The following is a 24,238-nucleotide window of genomic DNA, read 5'->3' as shown; positions in this document are numbered from 1 at the left end:
TAAATTTACTGATTCTGTAAATTTACTGATTGTGCAAAATATTGCCTCCTACATCTCAATCACCAAATACCGGTCGGTAATATTTAATTTTTCCATGTTAATCTCCTTTATCTAAGCAGCAGTGTGTTCTAGACTCCTGGCAATTTGCACAGCTTCTTCTAATTTAGGATCCAAGGAGAAAGTTCTTTCTCTGACTTTTTTGTCTTTGGTACATCTCACAAATTGGTTGTGAATCAAGGACTCCATCAATCCATGAAACTCACATGTTACTGCCAAACGTAGCAGTGTAGCTACATAAGTCATTATATCTTCATCATGTGCTTGTACTCTGCAAAAAATGTGTGTCTCCCAAAGATTACTAAGCTTAGGTGTAAAATGTTTTTCAAGCATTTGCAATGACATGTCATATACATTCACAGGTTGACCATTACCAATTCCAAAGAAATCTCAGGAAGGTCATAATATATCCTTCTTCCTTCTGTCCCTAAATGGTGTAACAAAATTGCTTGTCTTCTTAATGGCCCATATTTATCACCACCAATCGCTAACATATATGTGCTGAAAATGTTTTTCCACCTTTTCGAAGGAATACTTGGTTCTCCAGGAAGTGGTAAAAATGAAGGTGGAGCAGCCATACTTTGATCTGACATACCTGCAATTAAAACTTAAACAACAAACTACCACAAACAACTAAAAAATAAATTATGATAATAGACTAAAATAATAATCTAAAATAACTATTTGAAATAACTATCTAAAATAATAATCACTCTGAAATCTGCCCCCTTGTCGCCATAAATTGTAGTAACCACACAGATAGTGGTTGATGAATAAAGTACATTTATTCAAGAGTACATCTTCATAAGTGTACAGCGAACTCCAGCTTCTTCAACTGACTGTCTTTCACAGAACTACTCAGTGATACCATTCTATTACATCACTGAGTTCTGCAATAGAAGAATAAAAACTCTACACAAAGTGGTAATGGGCAAAAACATGCTGACAGCAACTGTCCAGAGGCGCGCACCGCCACAACACTTGTGAGAGCGAAAGAAATAGACGGGTACGCCAGCACAGCAACAACTTTCATGAGAAACTAAAACCTACGTGGGGGCGAAAGAAAAATCGGCAAAGCATGCATGCACGCTAATGCCGATCATGGGAGGGCCCATGAAATCAAACCTTGTCACTCTGTACCCCCCCGCCAGACAACCAACCAGAAGGACCCTGTTCAAACTGGGCCCTACCACACCATGCTCTCACACAGACACCAACAATGCCAACAGCCAAAAGGATGCAATGTGGTGCCGTGAGGACAGTGTGTCCACAAAGCAATGCGGACACCACAAATACAATACCTCCTCCCATTGGCCTAATAGCCTCTTCCCCCATCAAGGCAAGCAACTACGTTGATACCATCCTCCTGAGGCACCAGCTGACCTTGACAGGCTGTCCAGGCATCCAGCAAACTCACCCAACATGCAGCTCCCTTGCCCCTTCGCAAGCCGGAAAAGCAGGTGGCACTCCAGTGGTCGCAGCCGCAATCCCGGACCCAACTCAAACACACAAACGGATAAGGGAACAGTGGCGGCTGGCATAGGGCGTGCTGTGAGATGGTAGGGCAGGTTGGGGGGTAGTAAACTCGGACATATGACGGAATGGAGGAAAGTAATAATTACTTTCCTCAGTTCTGTCGTATGTTGGAGTTTACTTCCCCCCATCCTGCCCCTCCCCCTCCCTGCAGCACACCCCATGCCTAAGCCGCCACTGCCAGGGTACCCAGGTAGCCTGAACCCCAGACCACCAACAACAAGGAGGCTGGTCGCCCAGACAAAGGCCCCTCCGACCCTACCGGCCCACACTTACCACCTACATCGACCCCCGCGATCACGACCACCCCACAAGCCCGGACAGCGTGTCTAGTGAGGGACAAAGAGGATGGCCAGTGGGTGGGGACAGGTATAAGTACCTGGCCCCAGCCCACTGCGCAGTGGAGATAACACCACAGAGGTGCCAGATATAGGAGGGACTCTCAGAATAGGGGGTTCCTGCGCTGGGAGGTGCCTCAAGCGGCACTAAGAGGGCCGCCTTCTTACATGGCCCAATGGGGGCACTGCGGACAGCCACATTTCACTCGCATACTGGACACTGTAAACAGGCTTGTCTTCCCTCAGTTGGAGACCAGCAGCAGGATGACCCCCAGCTGCCTGCTAGTGGGTCTGCCTGGCATGCCTGGCTGGATGCTGAGCTAGGTGGGGGAATAATACTGGTGCCTGGTCGAGGGTCAAGAGACACTGTGACGAGCAGCCAAAGACTGTCAGCACCAGCTCCTGCCACACAGCAGACCCAGCACATTTTAAGCAGTATTGCACCAGCCGACCCATGACTTCAAAATGCAGCTCAGATTGTTGCCTGGGAAGGGGTACTCACCAGAATGCACTACCCCAGTCACTGGGGGTGTGCAGGGAAAGTGTTACACCTTCCAGAGTGCTGCGCTTCATGCGGTTTCCCTCCGGAAATTTCTATAAACAAAAAACTGTGCATGAAAAGAGTGATGGAGTTGTCCCCTGTGTCTTTGGTCTTACAACCGCCATATTTGTCAAAGCAAATGTATAGTGTATCCCAAATAAAACCCTAATAATACTTTTACCCTCCCACATGGTCCTCAAAAAACTTGATGAATACTGCCTAAAGTTATTTCATGATGTTCACAAGCGTCCTAAACACTCCAAGGAATAGATCATCAAGAAGGGGCACGAGCCAGGTGTAAAGTTCTGGACTTAATGCTCATAGTTCTCTAGTGTGCAGTTACTGCATCACAAAACAAGAATATGTTGCCATCAATAAGGGCGTGTGCCGGGGTTCCTCTTGTCTAGACTGTTGGTGGTGTGACCAATAGAGGGCGCCACGGGGTGTCTAGGAGGACCGCTGTTCCAAAAATCAAAAAAGAAGCAGGGAATTACTAGGACAAACCAAAAAGATGGGCATGGCGCAGCTGCAGAGGTTGATAGGGACAATCACCCTTACTCCGCCTTTAAACATATATTACCCACTCTTGGAGGTTGGATTTTTTATTTCAAGATTTTTGACTTTTATATTGATGGAAATGTTGTGTATTTATATATGAATTATGAAGTGTATATGATTTATCAGTTAATACAGGTTTAAAAATCTGATCTTGCAACAAGAAAAGAAAGGAAACACAAATGATGCACAAACATATATTAGGGTTAACTTCTGAACACTGAGTTTGACATCTGTCAGATTTCTGAGTAATTATGCTGAATAGAAAGTCATTTGGGGGATTGGGTGATCGTTCACGACGGCAATACATTTTCAAAAGGAATTTTGGGGTTCTTAAATATTTCAGCAAATAACAGAGGTACCCATGGGAGTCTGTATGATTGGTCAGAGTCACATCCCCAAGTACAAACATGAGTCCTGATAGTGGTAGTATGTATGTGGCATTTCCGTAACTTTCCTACCACCAAGAAGAGACAAAGTATTCCCCAACAGATAGAGAGAGGTATAACAATGCAAGAAAGAAGGATTGGGAGAGGGCCGGGGCTGGTGGAAGGGAGAACAATCCACCTGCAGGATCCGTTTAGGCCAGTGGGCAACAACAATTCTGTAGGAAGGCCATCATAAAAAGACAAGCGAGAAGGTGTTCCACAGAGCGGTGGCCTGTACTTAGTCAAACAGCTGTAAAGCGTGTAGGTGAGTTGGTGAGACACACAGATTTTCCAGTCTGGACAAATAAGTGATAAGTGGGTGCCAGGTCAAGGTGAAGACCTTTGAGTGTGAAAAATGTTCCATCGCTAAGATATACCGCTAAGATGTGCTGCTAAATGAGCATATACTTTTCTCAAACTGTGCAAGAGTTTAAGTAGCAGTTAGGGCATTGAGGGGGCTGCAAGGCCCAATGGCACATTCCCAATTGAAGATATTGGAGATGTTAGGGCTCGGTTAGCTGGTTTTCAATTTTGCAATGATCAAATAATTTAATGACACCCCTCACAAAGAGGCCACTCAGTGTCATGCATTCCCACTGTTCCCACTCGGAGAACGAGGTCAGAGGCACTGTCAGTGTGATGTCAGGATTCCAAATTATATGGTTGTGAGGGGAGGGAAAGTTGATAATGTCCCTTTCCATCACTATTTGATCTCTGATATAAAGTACTGTTTTGGTGGAGGTGGCTATGTATTGGCTTTTGGGCCACAGGTTGCATGAAAGCCCGGCCATGTCCCAGAGGGGTGACACACCAATGCTCGCCCGTGTGAAGCTAAGGTTTCTCACCAGCCCTAACCACTTATTCCAACAAGTAGCTTAAGTGTGCTGCCCTATAGTAGTTAAGCAAGTTAGGGCATGCCAAGCCACCTTTATCTCTGAATAGAATTAGAAGTTTCACAGAAATTCATGTTTTTTTCAAATCCATGTGAAGGACAGGAGTCTGGTTTGAAGCAATAGAATATCAGCTGTAGAGGGGTGTGGGGGGAAACTGAAACAGGTAGAGGAGCCTTGGTAGTATATTAATTTTCCCACCTTTAATAAGCCCCATTCATGATATGTAGAGAGGTTTCCATCTTTTGACGTCTTCGAGAATCTGTTGGCAATATTCTTGCAAGTTAGCGTTAGTCCATCACTCTAAGGTAGAGGAGATGTTAAAGCCAAGGTAGAGAATAGTGTGAGGGGCCCATTGGAAGGGAACTAGGGACTGCCAGGATAGAACATCCCATGGGGGATTGTTAGGTTGAGAATGTGTGATTTGGGGATATTAAGTATAAACCTGAGGCTCTTTTGAAATCTCACAAGATTGCTACAAATGCTGGCAGCGATTCAGAGGGATTGGTTAGGGTGAGGAGGAGGTTGTGTGCAAAAAGTTTAATATTGTGAGTCCTACCCCCAAATGTGCTACCACTGATCCAGTTGAAAGCGAAGTTTCACAGAATAGTGCAGTCTGTGCTACTCTCAGAAGGAGGTGGATTATGCTAGTGGGTGTTGATGAGCAAGAAAAATCCTTCTGATTCTAATGCTTGAAATACAATGTAATTTGGCAGCGATTGGGTTAGCATTAGCAGAAGCCATCGTGTGTTTAGAGGCTATCTTTCCCGTTTTGTGGAATCCATTTGTATTTCTGGCAGCCATTTTGTATGCCATGTGCCACCACATGCTCACCATGTGCTCTGTCCTACTTTTCTGTCTTCTGCTCTTGTATTCTGCCTAGTGACAAGGTATATTTAGGCTCTTCTGCTTTGCACATGCTCAGTTGAGCATGCAGCTGTCTTTGCAGCTGCTACTACTTTGTAACTGTCAGGATGTGTTTACTAGAATTAGCAACTGTTAGCTCCTCCCACTTGTTGATTTTACATTTTCTGTATGACCTTATATGTACCTAAAACCTTCTTCTTGTACTTGTACAGCCTTCTTTTGAGCCCCTGTGTGGGTATAAAAGGATCATGCTCCTTCAGTTCAGGGTGCTACTTCATACCCTACCGTAGGGTGTTGTGTGAATGTAGTTCCACCTTGTGAGGTTAATAAACTTTGTATTTTATATTCCAGTTTCCGTGCCAACTTCTTCCTATTTGTCTAAGGACTTTGTGCAGAGAAGGATGAACCCCTAGCACTGGTAGGCCTTGCTGAGTCTCACCACGACAAATTGGCGCCCAACGTGTGGCTCATCCGCGACTCGGATGCCCAAAGGAGTGGTCAAAACGATGGATTGGAATCCAGCTACGGATGATCATTGCCCAAGGAGACCTGCGTCTTGTCAAACCACGGCGTTTTTCCTCTCTCTCTGATCTGACCATCCAGGTAGTGCCGGTCCTCGACTGAGATCTCTTCTGTTGATTCGCCGTGCTGTGACCGTTTGGTCGATTTAAGAACTTGGCAGTTGGAATGTGGACACCAAGTCATTGGTAAGCGTTGTCGTGCTGCAACACTTGCTGTTGGTTTGATGCATGGGATTGGTAAGGTAGTTTAGTAACGCTTACTGTGGTCATGGAATTTTGGAATTTGTGTTGGCCAAATTTGGATTTGTATGTGATTGATATATGAATTTCAAAATATATATACAGGCAATGAGGAGAATTTTCTCTGTTTTGAATTGATGTGAACGGCACATCGTACAAGAAGTACCTTAAGTTCTACTTTGGATATTATACTGCATATTCTGCACTATTTTTTTGCATGCCTGTTTCTAGCACACTTCATAGGATGTGTTGCTTTTGTAGTGGTATCAATTTGAGACTCGATGAAGCACAACAGGCTCCCCCAGAAGGGACGCCTAATAGGGATATGTATATTAAGTATGGTATTTCTTCTATTATGTACAGCACGTTATGGAATAAATATACTCGTATGGATCCGGAATTGTGTTGGCCTATGCATGGGTCATTTGATTTGCGAAAGATTCAGTATGCGGAACAAAGAATGTTTAAGCAAAAGGCTAGACAAGGTATGTTTGACTGTGTACGAATGTGGGAGAAAGAAGTGCGTGAGCGAACGAAGTGTGAGCAAGCCTTGATTGAAAAAGAACAACGTAAGAGCATTCATGCGAAAGCATTGGAAATGAAAAATAAAGAAATCAAAAAAATTAAGGAGAGAGAAGATAGGGAGCGTCATTTGCAAGTAAAAGGCCAATACGCTGTTTGTAGACCTCTCTATCCTATTCTTAATAAACCGCAAGATGATTCTCTCTTATTAGATCATTCTCCACCTCCATATTCTCTTCCTTCTGCTCCTTATGACTCAGATGAGGACTCTCCTACAGACGAGGACAAAGCACGAGAAACTCGGTCTATGTTGTCCGCTGAGCGTGCGTCTGAGGTTAGAGCTGCTGCTCGGAAAACCGTTCGTAGTGTTGCCCCCTGCTTCTGACCTATTAGATAGCATAAAGGATTGGCTTGAAAGGGAGCAAATATATTTTACTGAGGTTTTTGCCGCAGAAGTCCTTGAGTGGTTTAGGAAATATTCGGAAGAATTGGAGCCCGTTGATATAGCAAATGATTATAAGCAACTGCGTGATGGTCCTTTTGTTTTTTCTCAGGTGGCTGACACAATCAGACGTTTGGTTAAACTGCGTGCTGATGCAGTCCGTTTGCGAGAGGAGAAAAAGGCAGCAGAAGCAGCTGCACAAACACTCAGGATTAACATGGCACAAGCTTCTACTTCCGAACAGATAAGAATATTGTAGTTCATGTGAGACCTATGTGGGAAGCCACACCTTTGTATGTTCCTTCTAGAGGTACAGGAACTAGCGACAATAAAAATTATACTGATGCAAATGTGTATTTTGTTTATAATTGGATTTATACTCCTTGGAATAGAGCGGATGTCATGGCCCTTAAAACTGCATTACCTGATCCACGAAAGAATCCAGCAGCCTTTTATGAGGAAGTTGGGGGTGCTATTAGCTCTTGTACTATGACTTTGCCCGATATTGATCTGTTTTTCTGTTTGATATTACCCCCTGATATGTGGAGAACTGTGCGTAAAGTTGATGATCGTGCAACTTATGGGGCATTATGGAAAGATTTAGAACAATTAGAAGAAGAAAGAGAACCTGCACAGAAACTGTGTCAGTTAATATTAGCTCTCCCCGCAGCTATAATAGTAAAGTTAAAGATGATTTTTCGGCCTAAAAAGATAGATTGGACTGTAATAGCATCTTGCAAGCAAAAGGCATATGAATCGGTTTCAGATTTCTTCACACGCTTCGAAGAGGCATTCCACGATTTTAGCGGCCAGTCATTGACCGATGACACCGGCAGGCATCTGTTTGTCGATAAATATGTCGCAAACCTGTTGCCAGGAATAGCTAGTCGCCTTAAGGCCAGCGAGAGTTCATGGACTACCTCTTCTTCGGTTTCTCTTTTAACTATGGCTCAGTATTATGAACGACAGGAATTGGAAGCGAAAGGCAATTAGGATAAAAAGACGAAAGAATTAAAAAACAAGGTTATGTTGGCTCAGGCTTATGGTCTGCCTTCTAGAGGCAATGATAGAGGTGGACGTGGATCTTATGGTTTGTCCTTTTCCTCTTATACTCGTTCAAATTTGTCTGTTGATCAGTGTGCGTATTGCAAGAAATTTAGACATTGGGCTTCTGATTGTCCGGTACTATGTGCTCAGCAGTATCCATGTGGTCGGGGACAAATGCGAAATCATTCAGGATATTCAGGGTCCAGAGGAAGCACAGATGATCATGCTAGGTTTAATTCTATTATGCGCGGACAGGATGGGTTTAATGCTTTTGACAGACGAAATCAATATCAAATGTCCGATTATGTGCCGTCCGATTTCAAAGACTCAGTTTATGCATAGGATTGCCTAGGATGGGGTAAGGAATCAGTTGAAGTTCCAGTAGATCAGAAGGGTCCCTATGTTACAGCGCATGTTTTGGGTTCTACTGATCAGTTTCTGGTTCTGGGCTCCCCTGTCTGGCTTAACTATTACGTCAATAGGTTCCAATGGAACTCCTTCCCTTAGCCCTCTATCACAACCACTTGCATTTCAAGTTGATAAATGTACTGCTCCATGTCCATTTTTGCTTTCTCCAAACACACCAGATAATATTGTGGATCTTGATATTTTTAAGCATTTCAAGGCTACGATACGATGTTCTCCAGAAGGAGTACGGGTTATTTTTAATGACAACTACCCTGTGATGGAGAGATCCTGTATTGTTAAAGAGGACATTGCATTAGCTTCACTCCCTAGTACTTTGTGGGCTACTTCAGACACCGATGTAGGGCAAATGGTTATTCCGCCAGTGCATATTAGTGTCAAGAAGGGTGCTTCATTGCCACAATTGCCTCAGTATAAAATTTCGCGAGACGGAGAAGAAGCACTATACGTATTGCTCATGATTTGATTGAAATGGGGGTTCTAGAAGAAGTTCCCTATAATGTTTGCAACAGTCCTATTCTTCCTATTTTGAAAAAAGATACTGACATTAGGATTTATAGATTCATCATTGATCTGCAAGAAGTCAACAAGATTGTAGTACCGCAGTACCCTGTGGTTTAGGACCTAACAGCACTGCTTACCCTGGTTCCTCCAACAGCAACTACATTTTCTGTAATAGATCTGAAGAATGTTTTCTTCTTGATTCCTATTCATCCTGATAGCCAATATTTGTTCGCTTTCACTTTGAATAATAGATTGTACAGATTTTGTAGAATTCCTCAAGGGTACACTGAGAGTCCGAGCATTTATAATCAAGCCCTGAAATGACAACTTGATTCCTTTACGTTGTCTGAAGGAGTGGCTCTCATGCAATATGTCGATGACATCTTGTTGGCAGCCGATATGCCTGAGCAGTGTGAAAAATTTACTTTGTCTCTACTTTCTTTTCTTGCTACACACAACAATAAAGTGTCACGGAAGAAATTGCAATATTGTAGACCTGAGGTTACCTATTTAGGTCACCTTCTGTCTAAGGAGGGTAGTGCACTTACACCAGATTGCATGCAAGCAATTTTAGACACACCAGTACCTTCTGCTCAGAAAGATGTCCGTGCATTTATTGGTGTGACTTCGTTCTGCAGGCAATGGATACTAGGTTTTTCACATATTGTTAAACCCCTGCTAGCGCTTTTGACTAACGACACTCCAATGCCCCTTCCATGGACAGATGAATGCCAGGATGCTTTTCGTCAGTTACGACAAGCTCTTTGTTCAGCACCAGTGTTAGGCACTCCAGATTACACAAAGGCTTTTACACTTTATGTACACGAGAAAGATAGATGTGCATTGTCAGTTTTAGTACAGGCACACGGTGACAAGCAGCGTCCCTGTGCATATTTTTCAGCGATTCCTGATCCTGTTGCTCGAGCATTGCCTCGGTGCTTCCGTTCAGTTGCAGCAACAGCTGTGTCCATTCGTCAGAGTGAAGGGATAGTTTTGTGACATAAACTGTTGGTGCTAGTACCCCATGCGGTTGATGCCCTTTTGAATCAGACAAAACACAACATTTGACTAGTGCTCGTTTAACAGGATACGAGCTGACACTGTTGGCCCCTCACATTAAATTGAAGAGATGTGGGACACTGAACCCAGCTACTTTGTTGCCATATCCAGCGACTCAGGCTCAGACACAAGAATCTCACGATTGTATATTCCTTACTGAGGAACGAACAAAGGGTCGCGTCGACTTGAAAGATACGCCCCTTTCAGATGTAGATGGGGAAATGTGGGTTAATGGGTCCTGTTTGAAGTTACCAGATGGCACGACCTCAGCTGCATATGCAATCGCGACACTTGAGACAGTAGTTGAGACAGCTCTTATACCACAGACGTCGGCTCAAGCAGCTGAGTTAATAGCTTTAACACGAGCGTGTGAACTTAGCACTGATTTGTGTGTGAACATCTATTCAGATAGCTGCTATGGTTTTGGAGTGGTTCATGATTTTGGCCTACTCTGGAAGGAAAGACGCTTTCTTACCTCCCAAGGGATGCAGATAATGTAGTGGTGGTATGTGCCTTCAGTAAATGGATAGAGGCATACCCTACAAAGGATAATACGGCTCTTACTACAGTGAAGGTGCTTTTAAAAGAGTTTTTCCCTAGATATGGTGTTTGCAAACTTTTGTGGAGTGACAACTGACCTCATTTTATTGGGCAAGGTGTTGAGCATGTCTTGAAAGGATTAGGAATCAAACAGAAATTCCATGCAGTTTTCCACCCACAATCAGCAGGATTGGTGGAGAGGTATAATGCTACGTTGAAATTGAAATTAACGAAAATACTTGCTTCCACGTCTTTGAAATGGCCAGATGCACTACCCTTGGCATTGTTGTCCATAAGATCGGTACCACATTAACAATCTGGACTTACTCCATGTGAAATAGTATTTGGAAGACCGATGAATTTTTGGGGAGTTCCAAAGCCACTCCCTGTACATGATGTACCATGTGTTCTGATGAATGATTATTTGGCACAGTTAACCGACAGTTTGATCTCTATTCATCAACAGGTTTGAGAAGCTCTTCCTGACAGATCTGCAGGTGAGGCCCACGAACTCCAAACTGGAGACCATGTGATGGTCAAGGTCTTCGAAAGGTCGAACAGCTTGGAACCGAGGTGGCAAGGACCAGAGCAGTTGCTCCTTGCAACAAGGACAGCAGTTCGAGTGACGAACGGGAAGAACTGGGTCCATAGCACTCACTGTAAGCGAGTGTCGCCTGCCTTGGCGGAACCTGCTGTGCTGACCCATCATCAAGAGATCTTGGAAATGGAGAAGGGCCACGCTATCCCACCTGACGAATCTGAGGGAGTTTTCCCTGACCACACGATTCCTGGAGTATTGCGATACCAACTGAGGCAGAGGAAAGAAACTGCAGTGCTGAAAAAGACTGGTTGAGCAACCGCCCTGGGTTGGTGAAACGGAGTGCCGATGTGCCAAGGGGGGGGGGGGATCAGTCCTGCGAAGTGACACCCATCTTGGCCCTCAGTGAAGAAATCAATGGCTGCCCAGTGATAAGAGCTCCAACAATTGCTTTTTGACAACGAAGTGATCATGTCTGCTGAGAGATCGAACCTTGCTAAGATCTGCAATAAGAAGATTCTTTGTGCTGTAGGATTTGTTGTTGCTATGGTGGCTATGGCATCAATAACTTGGGTTGTTGAGAAAGTGGCTCCTGCTCGACAATTGCTGATTGCCACTACTTCTGCACCAATTGAGCACCATTATTTTACGCTTCCCTACCATGAGCAGAAGCATCGACAATCCTACTTAAACAACACCTTCATCCAGATGTTTCATCAAATGAATAATGCCACAAATACCACCAATTGTTGGGTGGGTGGGATGATACCTGCTCACCAAAAGAAAGGGGGAACACCTTTTATTCCTCTTCCCTTTACCCATAATGGTTCTTTTCATGCTTGGTTTGCGCTTTTGATTGCTTCAAAGAAAGCGACAGTTGGAAGAATTAACTCTCATCTTAATAAAGCTTGTTACCCTGATGAAGATGGTTACCGGCAAGCTAAAGGAACTAAATGGGAATGGGAGGAGTATATACCTGAAAATAATTCTGTACCATATGTTTTCACAAACACTAGAGCTCTCAAGAACAATGGACCATTTGTAATTTCTGTGACCAGAGCTAAAGCAGATTTATGTATAGAAAGTATTGGAACAATTCCAGTAGGAAGGAGTGAATGTACTGTGACATTGACTATTGATGGTGTTAATAATAGTAGTTTTACGTCGTCACATAAAACGTATTTTGTATGCGGTAATAAGGGATATTATCAACTCCCAATTGGATGGTCTGGGGTATGTTATGTATAATTTCTGTTACCCCCAGTATTCTTAGCCCCTCCATCGTATCACCGGGACATGAAACTGGTCAAGGATCTCTCCAAGAACAGATACAAAAGATGAGGTTGATCTGACTGACACTACTGTGCAACAATATGTCGACTTTAATTTAGGTTTGTTCTTCTTTGTGGGTGCTGCACTGAAGAGTAGAAAAATAAGGAGATTAACTCGTGTAGTGGAAGCTGTTACCAACCAGACAGCAATGTCACTTGAGAGCATTACAGAAGAACTACAAATTGCAAGAATTGTAGCACTCCAAAATTGTATGGTTCTTGATGTGATTTTGGCTGGTCTAGGTGGTGCATGTCGCATCATTGGTAGCAGCTGTTGCGTATTCACACCGGATCACTCCCCTTCAGTATGTGACGCAATATCAAAACTGCATAAAATCGCTACGGAGATTCACCCAGAGACTGGTACATGGACTTTTTCGAGCTGGTTCAGGACACTCTTTGCCACTTGGGGCTGGAAACTACTGACTATCTTATGTATACTGCTGGCGATATTATTTACATGCTGTGCATGTATACAATGTGGTCCTATGCTTTGCTCCATGTGCATCACTGCTTGTACACCTACTAAGAGAAATGTTGCAGAAATAAAAGGCCAACAAATGCTGAAGAAAGAGGTCACAAAGGTGATGAGCATCAATGTACAGGATGAATATTACGACTACCCAAGATGACCGAATGTCTTCAGCTAATGCTAAAAGGGTCATCTGTTGTAATTTGGCAGCAATTGGGTTAGCATTAGCAGAAGCCATCTTGCCCGTTTTGTGGAATCCATTTGTATTTCTGGCAGCCATTTTGTGTGCCATGTGCTACCACATGCTCACCATGTGCTCTGTCCTACTTTTCTGTTGTCTGCTCTTGTATTCTGCCTAGTGACAAGGTATATTTAGCCTCTTCTGCTTCGCACATGCTCAGTTGAGCATGCAGCTGTCTTTGCAGCTGCTACTAGTTTGTAACTGTCAGGATGTGTTTACTAGAATTAGTCACTGTTAGCTCCTCCCACTTGTTGATTGTACATTTTCTGTATGACCTTATATGTACCTAAAACCTTATTCTTGTACGTGTACAGCGTTCTTTTGAGCCCCTGTGTGGGTATAAAAGGATCATACTCCTTAATTTCAGTGTGCTACTTCATACACTAACAAAGGGTGTTGTGTGAATGTAGTTCCACCTCACGAGGTTAATAAACTTTGTATTTTATATTCCAGTTTCCGTGCCAACTTCTTCCTATTGGTCTAAGGACTTTGTGCAGAGAAGGGCGAACCCCTAGCACTGGTAGGCCTTGGTGAGGCTCACCACGACACTGTGACCCAACTAGTTGGCCCCGTCAGCCCCAATCTAAGTTTGAATAACCACTCAATTCAAGTCTCCCATTTAGCGTTCTGAATAATAATTCTAACTCAACTGCTACTAACCACAAAGACTAAAGTCTGTGCAAAGGTTCACTCACAGTGGATTTGTCTGATGTTCTTCCTTCTCTAGGGCCTACCCATGATTAAGTTAAACCAACACTTGTCTCACCAGCAGTGCATTATTTTTTTCGGCTTCAACTACGGCAGCCTCTAAAGTCAGTTACAGGAAACCACAAAGACCACTTGGCGGCATTAAGTGATAAGCATTCATTTATTGCCATTTTGTATCTACAATACACATTTAGGGAGAGTATATATATTCTGAACAGAAGAAATATAACCAAAACGCTGCTGCTTATAAGGCCCTAAAACATCTGAACTCCACCAACATAGCAGCCTTCCAGTTCTGTCAGCAAGTAGGACTGGAAAAAAATAAGGCTTCCTAGGAATTCTCAATTAGGTGTTCGTAATCTATTTTAGTTTTCACAAATACGTTGAAAAACTGGTGTATGAGGGTGTTGTTTGTTTGATAGGGGGCATGCACCAGGATTTATTTGTAATTTTATTGGATTTTTAAAATGCATTGGGATGGTTGGCCTGTAATTTCAGTAGAGGCCAATCATTTTTCTTCTTTTGTAAAGAAAAAAGTATGCACAGTTCAGTACACTTTCTCCACGTTTTTTTTAATACATTTAGAATATTCATTTAATTTACTATGTGGCCTAGTCTGTCAATGGGCTTCCAGCAAGTAGGTCCAGTAGTAGTTATGGGTGCTTGAAACAACTATTTCTGTGGTGTCTATTGAATTGAAACATCATTTAGGCCATGGATTGGGTATTTCAATTGTGTTTTCATACAAACAGTGTATATGTAGGGTAATTATATGTGATACCTTTGGAGGATGTGTTGTTGTAAAAGTTTGTTAGCCCAGTTAATTGTAGTTTTTGGCATCGCTGAATTAATGTTCTTTTTTCTGTGTTACCATGCTTCCTTTGTCTGGCCAGCGTTTGAGGGTGTTTGACATAGAACACCATTTGTCTTTGTCTCCCATATCATCTGGCCAGGGGGCATTTTCAATAAGCATCCAGAGGCCTCTATGTGTTATTTGTTTCTCATGCCTGATGTTCATTGTTGTTGTGACCATGTGACTGGTGGCCATTTTGTTAAGGCAGCCAGTGTGCTTTTGCCACAGGCCTGCACATGTTTTTTGTTGTGCCCACACCTGCTTACTGTTTGGCGTTGTTGCAGTAACCATGTGGCTGGAAACCATTTTGTGCAGGCAGCCAGTGTGCTTTTACCCAATAGGCCTGCATGTGTTCTTTGTTGTGGCCATGCCTTCTTGCTGGTTGTTGTTGTTGTGAACATGTGGCTGGCGGCCATTTTGTGTAGGCAGCCAGTGTGCTTTTGCAACAGGCCTGCATCTGTTCTTTGTTCCCCATGCTTTCTTGCACAGTGTTGTTGTTGACCATGTCACACTGGCTGGTGGGTCCAGCCAGTGTACCTTTGCCATAGTCTTGCATGGAAGGATAAGATATTAGTTAAATAATATGCTTGAGGATAATTTCACTTACTGTGATTTTTTTTAATATGAATTTTTCGATTACTTTAAAAAAATATATTTTCATGTTTGTATGTAACTTTTTTGAATTTCCATTTTTTGAAATTTTTTATTTCCATTTTTTTATTTTCAATAATTTTACTTTTCATTTTTTTATAGTAAATTATTTTTTTTCACGTTTTGTCTCAGTGGATCCATTATTCATCCATCCACCCTAGGCACAAGACCATGCAACAGCATTCAGTTTTTAGGCATATAATTCAATTTCCTCCTGGTGGACACATTGGCTGCGGTGTACTTTAGACTCTAGCTGCATTTTAAAAAAAAAGATTAGTATTCAATGTACTCATTTACTTCCCTGAGTGCCACAGGTGTCTTCTTTAGAATGTATTGAACATAAAGAAAATAGTTCTATCATTGTGTGTTATATTCTGATGTGGAATTATGGTATGATGGTTTGGTTTGACTTTAAAGTGGTTACCTGAGTTAACAAACATCCACACTAATATTGCCCTGTCTGCAGTAATTCAAACTGTAAGCAATGCCACGCTTCACACTAAATGCTTTTCTTGCTTGTTTGCTTTTAGGTGCACAAGAGAAGAGACATTGACCACAGTACTGCCAAACAGAAGGCCTGTGCAGTCACACACCAGTCCTCCAATCATTTCTACTTGTGAAGCTTAGTGCAACTGCCAACTGAGGGCTTTATGAGGAAGGCCCCCAAAAGATATGCTGCCAAGAAACGGCCAGTGAGAATAAGCAACTTTCCACCACGGGCATGCCGGCCAGAACCTGTTTAGACTAACTTGTACCTGCTGCACTGGCTTCCGGGGAACGAGCTGGGAGCTGCACTCCTGCATCAACAATACCACCCCATCCTAAGCCCAGGAACATGTCTGTCAGTGAGGCAGCGACTGCAATCATGTTGATGCCGCCAAGTAGCAAAGTTGAAATGGATTTGTCCCTTTCGCAAAGTAGTGCACAATCATGTCAGGAAACAGAGCAAAGTGGACAGCAGTCACAGCTAGCAATAGTACATTTTTCTGATGACGTATCAGAACTGGAGGTGGACCTTCCTTCCCAGCAAAAAGCTCCTCTTTTAGAATAATTGGCTCCCAAATCTCCATTATCTTCTCCAAGCAAAACTTCTAATGATGACGATAGGGACATGGAGTGAACCCCAGCAGGGTCCAGGAAACAACAGGAGAGACAAGGGAAAAGAAAAGTTGCTATTCAACCTGCTCAAAGGGATGTGGCATAAGTAGCACCACTATCAGCTCCCATATTTGCAAAGCCACAGCTGAGACCTGCAACAACCCATGCCTCAGGAGAAGCAGAGAGGCAATCAACAACACTCCCACCTACCTCCAGTTCTTCTGCAGGCATTGGTAGTGGCACTGTAATAAAAATACTTCTCTCCAGTTTGGGACTATTTATGGCTAGCAAAGAAGGGGAGCACATTGCAGTAGGCCGCATTTGCCACACAAATATTTGTTGAGGTAAGCTTGGTACAAAATATAGTAGCCAAATGACCCTATAATAAAAACACCACAGATGGATGCATCACGGCATACAGTAACTGCCTCTCCAAGACACACATTGAGCCTACCACCATCATATATTTCTAAAAAGACACCTGTGGCAGGGGCCCCAGAAAAGACAAAATCCAGGCTGCTATTACAGGCATGTTTAGGCAGGAGGGGCCCTCAAGCAGAACCACCCAACTGCTTGTTTTTAAAATGGGAAGATGACAAAACAATTGCGCTGGTCCTCCTTTTTCTTTTGTATAAGGAGTGTGATCCTTAGAATTTGTGGCAGCCATCTCCCTGAAATGGGGGGTTGGAAGGTAACAGGTCCGCCCAATTTTGCCAGAGTTTCTGTTCCAGCACTGCATGTGAATGTTGGTTGGTCAAGCCTTGCAGCAAAGTGCTGTTTACACCATCCACCTGGCGACAGACATGTGGACCAGTTGTCAGGTGACTGATTACATGAGAATCACTGTACATTGGATCTTTTTGCGGGGTAAAGCAAACGATATCTGCAGTTCCTATCACTGAAGAAAGTTTTAAGAGTGTTTGGTGGCAAGCAACAGAGGTCATGTTCACCATGGAGAAATCACATACAGCTGTACACATCCTGGAGGAATTTCACAGCAAGGTGTATGAATGGCTGTGACCCAGAGGATTCACAATTGGATATGTTGTCACAGATAAAGGCAATACCATAGTCAAGGCCATGTCAGACATATGCTTTTTCAGGGTCCTCTGTTTGGTCCATTGCATCAACCTGGTGGTGCAAGACTTCCTCATAAAAGAAGACATAGTCAGCAGCATACTGTCCCCCTGCAGAAGATTCGGCACTTTTTTTAGCCATTCTTTTAAAGCCTGTAAAAGTTGTCGAATATTCAGAGTAATAATAGAGCACCAGTTAAAGTCCTGATACAGGAGGTGTCGACATGTTGGAACTCAACATATTACATGTTGAAATGTTTGTTCGAGCAGTACAAACAGATCAATGACTATGTCATTCTAAGAGGAGGCGATGCAGTTGGGAAAGCTATGAACATGAATACGTACAAATGAGGCCTAGTCAAATGCCTGACACAGGTGCTACTCCCTTTTGAGGTTTTCACATGGGAAGTTAGCAAGGAGGACAGTGCAATCGGCACACTATCCCATTTTTGCAAAGCCTACATGTATAGTTAAAGAATGTGTCTGAAAGGTTTGCCCCCGCAGGTGTGAATAAAAAACACAGAAGCACATGCCTTGGTTGCGAGCTTAATCCTTTGCTTGGCTTGTAATATCAGTCTGCAACATGACCACATTGCGCCCAAAGAGTACATCTGTGCAACACCACTTGATCCACAGTATAAAACAAGTATACCCACTTACCTTCCTTTTTCCGAAGGGGGTGTTTCAAAATACAAGAGGTGAAGAATAGAGCAAACCAGAGACCTGGTAGAAGAACGGCTTGAACTTACCCCAACCCCATAGTTCTGGGGTGCCATCTTCAACTTCTAGGGAGGGCAGTCTTGTCTCATAGCAACCAACGTCATCAACCAGAACACTGGCAACAACAGTAACAGAAGGACTGGACCCAAACTCTTCATTTTATTGGCTTCAATTGGCAGGGCTTAAGTCCAGTGCAGAGGTGATAGCAAAACAGGCTGAGCAAATGGCAATACCAATGACCTTCCAAAGGATGTTCCGGGAGTATCTGGATGATCCAAAAGAGGTCTATGTGGATCAAAATCCATTGATGTATTGGTATGAGAAGATGCACCAATGACCAGAGTTCAGCAGACTGGCAATTAAGTATATGACTTGTCCTGTAGCCATTGTGTCTGTTCAGCATGTATTCAGTGCAGCTGGTACGGTTGTTACAGTGAGAAGAACCTGTTTTTTGCCTCAAAACATGGAGAGACTGATTTTGATCATAATGAACCAACATTTTATAGCACAAAATTATACCAATCCTGAAAAAGCACAGGAGAAGGAGGATGATTGGTCAGATATTGAATCAAGTGTGATAGCTGAATAATGTCTGTGTGAAATAACTGAGTTTGAGGACAGACTCTACCTCCAAGACTAAGTATGCCAGTGCCCCTACAGAACCTTTTCATTATTTCTCATTGAACTTCTATCTTTACAAAAACAAAAGTAGCTAGTGGAACAAAATTATTTGTCTGTCTGATTTATGCTGTCCCATCATTTTATAGTCACATGTATTGCTGGATTGCAGTTGGACCATTGTGCATTGAAGAAGTCTCCATAAGTCTTTCATAGCATTAGAGACAATGCCTGCCCCTCTCACATGCCTATTGCCTATCACAGGCATCACTTAGCACTAGCATGTCTGACACAGAGGAATGTTGATTTACAAGATTGCCTGCAATACCAAGTTCTAATGTGTTACCTGCATCAAAGATGGATACCTAATACATAAACTACCCATGTTTGAATTGGAAGAGCTAACTACAGCTATTGTAACTTTGAGTGAATGATTGTGTGAGAAATGAAGATTGATGATTCATCATGTGCTGGCTGACAGTTAGGAAATGTGCGTGTTGAACAGTAATACAGAAACTTTCTTGAGATGATTGATTTGAAATGTTTGGGGCCTGAGTGATGGGTGATCATTTTTTCCCCTGGAAGGTGACAGGACTTTACAAACTGAATGAATCCGTCTGTTTTCATCTAGGGTGGCAGCCCTAAACAATTGTTTGATTTACAAGACTCCCGAATTCCAATCTGTAGCTTGCATCAAAGGGAAGGTAGTGTACCTACCACTGTTCTGTACCTGGAACAGGTAACAATTGCACCGATAAGTGATTTCATTATCAAGTGATTGTGAGTGATTTATGATTGATGTGGCGCCTGACAATGAGGGAGAGTGTGTTGAATAACACTGGGCATAATTTGCAAAGTAGCGCTATGCGTAGCTACGCGAAGTGCACTTCGTACTACGCGCACTGATTGCACGGTGTTGGATGCTTGTCTGCACTGTGCAATCAGTGCAAACTGCATCTTGCACAGAGCAAGCGGTCGTTCTAGAGCTCGAGTAGATTTCTACTCACGCGGCAGCTTTCACAAAGTGGACTGGTAGTTTCTCATCGCGAGCGGTTGTGAGCATGCACGACCACTTGCAAAGAGAAACCTGACCTCCCCGCATTGAGAAGCTCGCCAGGAGGTTTATTTTCCTCCCTCACGAATGGCAACTTGATGTTGCTGATCGCAAACGAGGAAAAAGTCTTGGCGCGATGTCATTTTGCTTGCTCACGGTCACCAACTTGACGTTGAGGACCACGAGCAAGCAAAAAATGACCGCTGCACTACGCTACACGTATTTGCACTGTGCTACATGCAATTCACGTAGTGTGAAGTAGAGCAAACTTTGCAAACTACGCGAGCATAGCGTAGTGCTTTGCGCAGGCTTAGTGCTGAACTGTAATATGGAAACTTTTTTGAGATTATTGATTTGCAATGTTTGAGGCCTGAGTGATGGGCAATATTTTTTTTCCCTGAAGGTGATTGGCCCTTTCACACTGAGCCAGATTTAATTGCAGGGTCTTCTACTTTTTTCTGGTTCTTCAGACACCAGAACAGCCACTTTAGTTAACAAACAAAAACCTATGCAGACCACTGCAATTCTGTTTCTCTACTTGTTCTTCAACAGCAGTGCACTACAAGTCTAGCATCCTGCTCGAATCATGATGACTGGTCTGGGACGGAGTTACTCGGAATCAGGAGGAGGATGGAAGAACTCAGGAGCTACCGGACTACCTCATTAATAGCTAGAAGCAAGAAGTTATCAACTTCAGTTCAAATGTAAACCAAGGTGTCAGAGGCATAGTACTCAGCTATAAGGAATAGAGAGAGGTGCGATTATTTGTGAAATGCTGCTGTGTGTGTGTGTTGGACTTGTGGAAAAAGTGAAACTCGGAGTCCACCACTTGTTTTTTTGCTCTGCCTCTGAGTCTTCTTGACACACTCCTCATGAAGCTTACCTTCCTTCTGTCCTTCTCATTGACTTTAGAATACAGTCTCTGTTTTACAATTTGCAGGCGAAAGATGGGCTCAACACTCCTGCTTACCTACCAGACCAGTCAAAACAGGCTCTCAAGAGTGATGGGCATTCCTGAGGAGATGCACCGCCTAATTTTGTCATACAGTATAATTTTTGGTTTAACAATCATATTTGGAGAACTGGGAGGGTGAGTTCACTCCCAGCCGAGAACATTACAGGGCATAATATCAACGGCCAGCGCTAATTATCGTTGGGCGCTCTTAGCGTTAAAATGTTTAACGCCAGCTATCGCAGATAATTATCACCATGCTAGCGCTGTATTAACAACGTTTAGTGAAATGGTGATAATTATCCTATCAATAGAGATGTTTTCCATGGAAGATCGCTAGTTTACCAGCGATGTTCCATGGAAAACAGCGATATCCTTGATGATACGGGCCTGTGGTCTTAGCCACACAATCCACCCCCATGTTAAGTATGCCTTAGTCAGGAATTGGTTCAGATGCTCCGTCCATTACCACCCCCTTTTGTACCGCTTTTGGCCGCCATAAGTGTGGCAGGGTATGCTCAGACGTGAGTCCCTTGCTAACTTTGCCACTGGATTCAAGTAAGCCAGGCTGAAGACGGCTGTAATGCCAGAAACCGGTCCTCGGAAGCTTGTTTCCAAACCAGGGAAGGCATGGCTTGGCAGTTCGGGCTGGACTGTTCCCATGAGGCACAGGGTCAGACTGATTTGCATATAGCCATGTCTGAACTGGGGTGGCAGAGTGGGCTAAAGAACGGTGATGGATTAAACCCAGATCATTTGACTGGGTGTGAGTGTTTGATTGGTTCAGATGCTCCCTTCATTACCACCCCCTTTTGTACCGCTTTTGGCTGCCATAAGTGTGGCAGGGTATGCTCAGACGTGAGTCCCTTGCTCACTTTGCCACTGGATTCAAGCTAGCCGGGCTGAAGACGGCTGTAATGCCAGAAACCGGTCCTCGGAAGCTTGTTTCCGGTCCAGGGAAAGCATGGCTTGGCAGTTCGGGCTGGACTGTTCCCATGAGGCACAGGGTCAGACTGATTTGCATATAGCCATGTCTGAACAGGGGTGGCAGAGTAGGCTAAAGAACGGTGATGGATTAAACCCAGATCTTTTTACTGGGTGTGAGTGTTTGATTGGTTCAGATGCTCCGTCCACAACCACCCCCTTTTGAACCGCTTTTGGCCGCCATAAGTGTGGCAGGGTATGCTCAGACGTGAGTCCCTTGCTCACTTTGCCACTGGATTCAAGCAAGCCGGGCTGAAGACGGCTGTAATGCCCAAAACCGGTCCTTGGAAGCTTGTTTCCGGTCCAGGGAAGGCATGGCTTGGCAGTTCGGGCTGGACTGTTCCCATGAGGCACAGGGTCAGACTGATTTGCATATAGCCATGTCTGAACTGGGGTGGCAGAGTGGGCTAAAGAACGGTGATGGATTAAACCCAGATCTTTTGACTGGGTGTGAGTGTTTGATTGGTTCAGATGCTCCGTCCATTACCAACCCCTTTTGTACCGATTTTGGCCGCCATAAGTGTGGCAGGGTATGCTCAGACGTGAATCCCTTGCTCACTTTGCCACTGGATTCAAGCAAGCCGGGCTGGAGACGGCTGTAATGCCAGAAACCGGTCCTTGGAAGCTTGTTTCCGGTCCAGGGAAGGCATGGCTTGGCAGTTCAGGCTGGACTGTTCCCATGAGGCACAGGGTCAGACTGATTTGCATATAGCCATGTCTGAACTGGGGTGGCAGAGTGGGCTAAAGAACGGTGATGGATTAAACCCAGATCTTTTGACTGGGTGTGAGTGTTTGATTGGTTCAGATGCTCCGTCCATTACCACCCCCTTTTGTACCGCTTTTGGCCGCCATAAGTGTGGAGGGTATGCTCAGACGTGAATCCCTTGCTCACTTTGCCACTGGATTCAAGCAAGCCGGCCTGAAGACGGCTGTAATGCCAGAAACCGGTCCTCGGAAGCTTGTTTCCGGTCCAGGGAAGGCATGGCTTGGCAGTTCGGGCTGGACTGTTCCCATGAGGCACAGGGTCAGACTGATTTGCATATAGCCATGTCTGAACTGGGGTGGCAGAGTGGGCTAAAGAACGGTGATGGATTAAACCCAGATCTTTTGACTGGGTGTGAGTGTTTGATTGGTTCAGATGCTCCGTCCATTACCACCCCCTTTTGTACCGCTTTTGGCCACCATAAGTGTGGCAGGGTATGCTCAAACGTGAGTCCCTTGCTCACTTTGCCACTGGATTCAAGCAAGCCGGGCTGAAGACGGCTGTCATGCCAGAAACCGGTCCTCGGAAGCTTGTTTCCGGTCCAGGGAAGGCATGGCTTGGCAGTTCGGGCTGGACTGTTCCCATGAGGCACAGGGTCAGACTGATTTGCATATAGCCATGTCTGAACTGGGGTGGCAGAGTGGGCAAAAGAACGGTGATGGATTAAACCCAGATCTATTGACTGGGTGTGAGTGTTTGATTGGTTCAGATGCTCCGTCCATTACCACCCCCTTTTGTAGTCAGGAATTTAACAGACGTTAAATTCCTGCGTTAAGGCATACTTAACACGATTTCAAATATTGCTATCCTTCCTTGATGATATAGCTAATCTGCGTTCGTGATATTTTCCCTGGTTGGTTTCACAACCACGCCTACTTTGCATCTCATTAGCGATGCAAAGTTAGGCGTGCTGGAACCGGGGGCTAAGTTGGCAGAACACGTGCTAGCGTGTCCTTGTTGATTAGGCGCTAAAGTTATCGCTGCTTTAAGCCGGAAAACGGACACTAAAGCTGTGATAAGTTTATCGCATGGCCCTGATAATATGCCCCTTAATTATCTGGTAACTTGGGCCTCAGACGAAGAAGTACTGTTGGCAATGCATATAACTGTACTCTGTCATACACATTTTTTCGTTTTCTTCTACAACATATTGATTCTGGATGATGTGCTGCTCAAATCCCCAACCCCCTTGCCCCAGGTTGCGTGATTTATTGAAGTGTGGCCTAATTTACACCATCAGTGGATCACACACTTGGTGATGCAGATGTGGTGAAAGCAATACCAACTTATTGTAGGATCTTCTAAGCAATAGCCAACACTGGCCCAATTTACCCACCGTGCATGAAAAGTGATCCATATTTTAGATATAAAACAAAGAACATCATCATTCTGGCTTTGTGTTGCATAACCATATACGCCTAACCTAGGCTTGTCAATTTTAGACTTTGAGTCAATTTTTTATGATTCAAGAATTTCATAAGTTACTACAAGCTCCCCATTTGCCAAAAATTACTACTCTTGCTATTTTTGTATTTTATTACTATCAGGAATGTTTGTTGTATAATCATGTAGTACTCTGGTGTAAAAATGTTCTAACGCTTTGATATAACCCATTAACTCAGTCTTTTTATTTCCATCTAGTTGCCTACCATGGATAACCAATCATTCA

Source organism: Lissotriton helveticus, chromosome 3_1, assembly GCF_964261635.1.
Source record: "Lissotriton helveticus chromosome 3_1, aLisHel1.1, whole genome shotgun sequence".
NCBI classification, from domain to species: Eukaryota; Metazoa; Chordata; class Amphibia; order Caudata; family Salamandridae; genus Lissotriton; species Lissotriton helveticus.
This window is presented reverse-complemented; position numbering follows the sequence as displayed.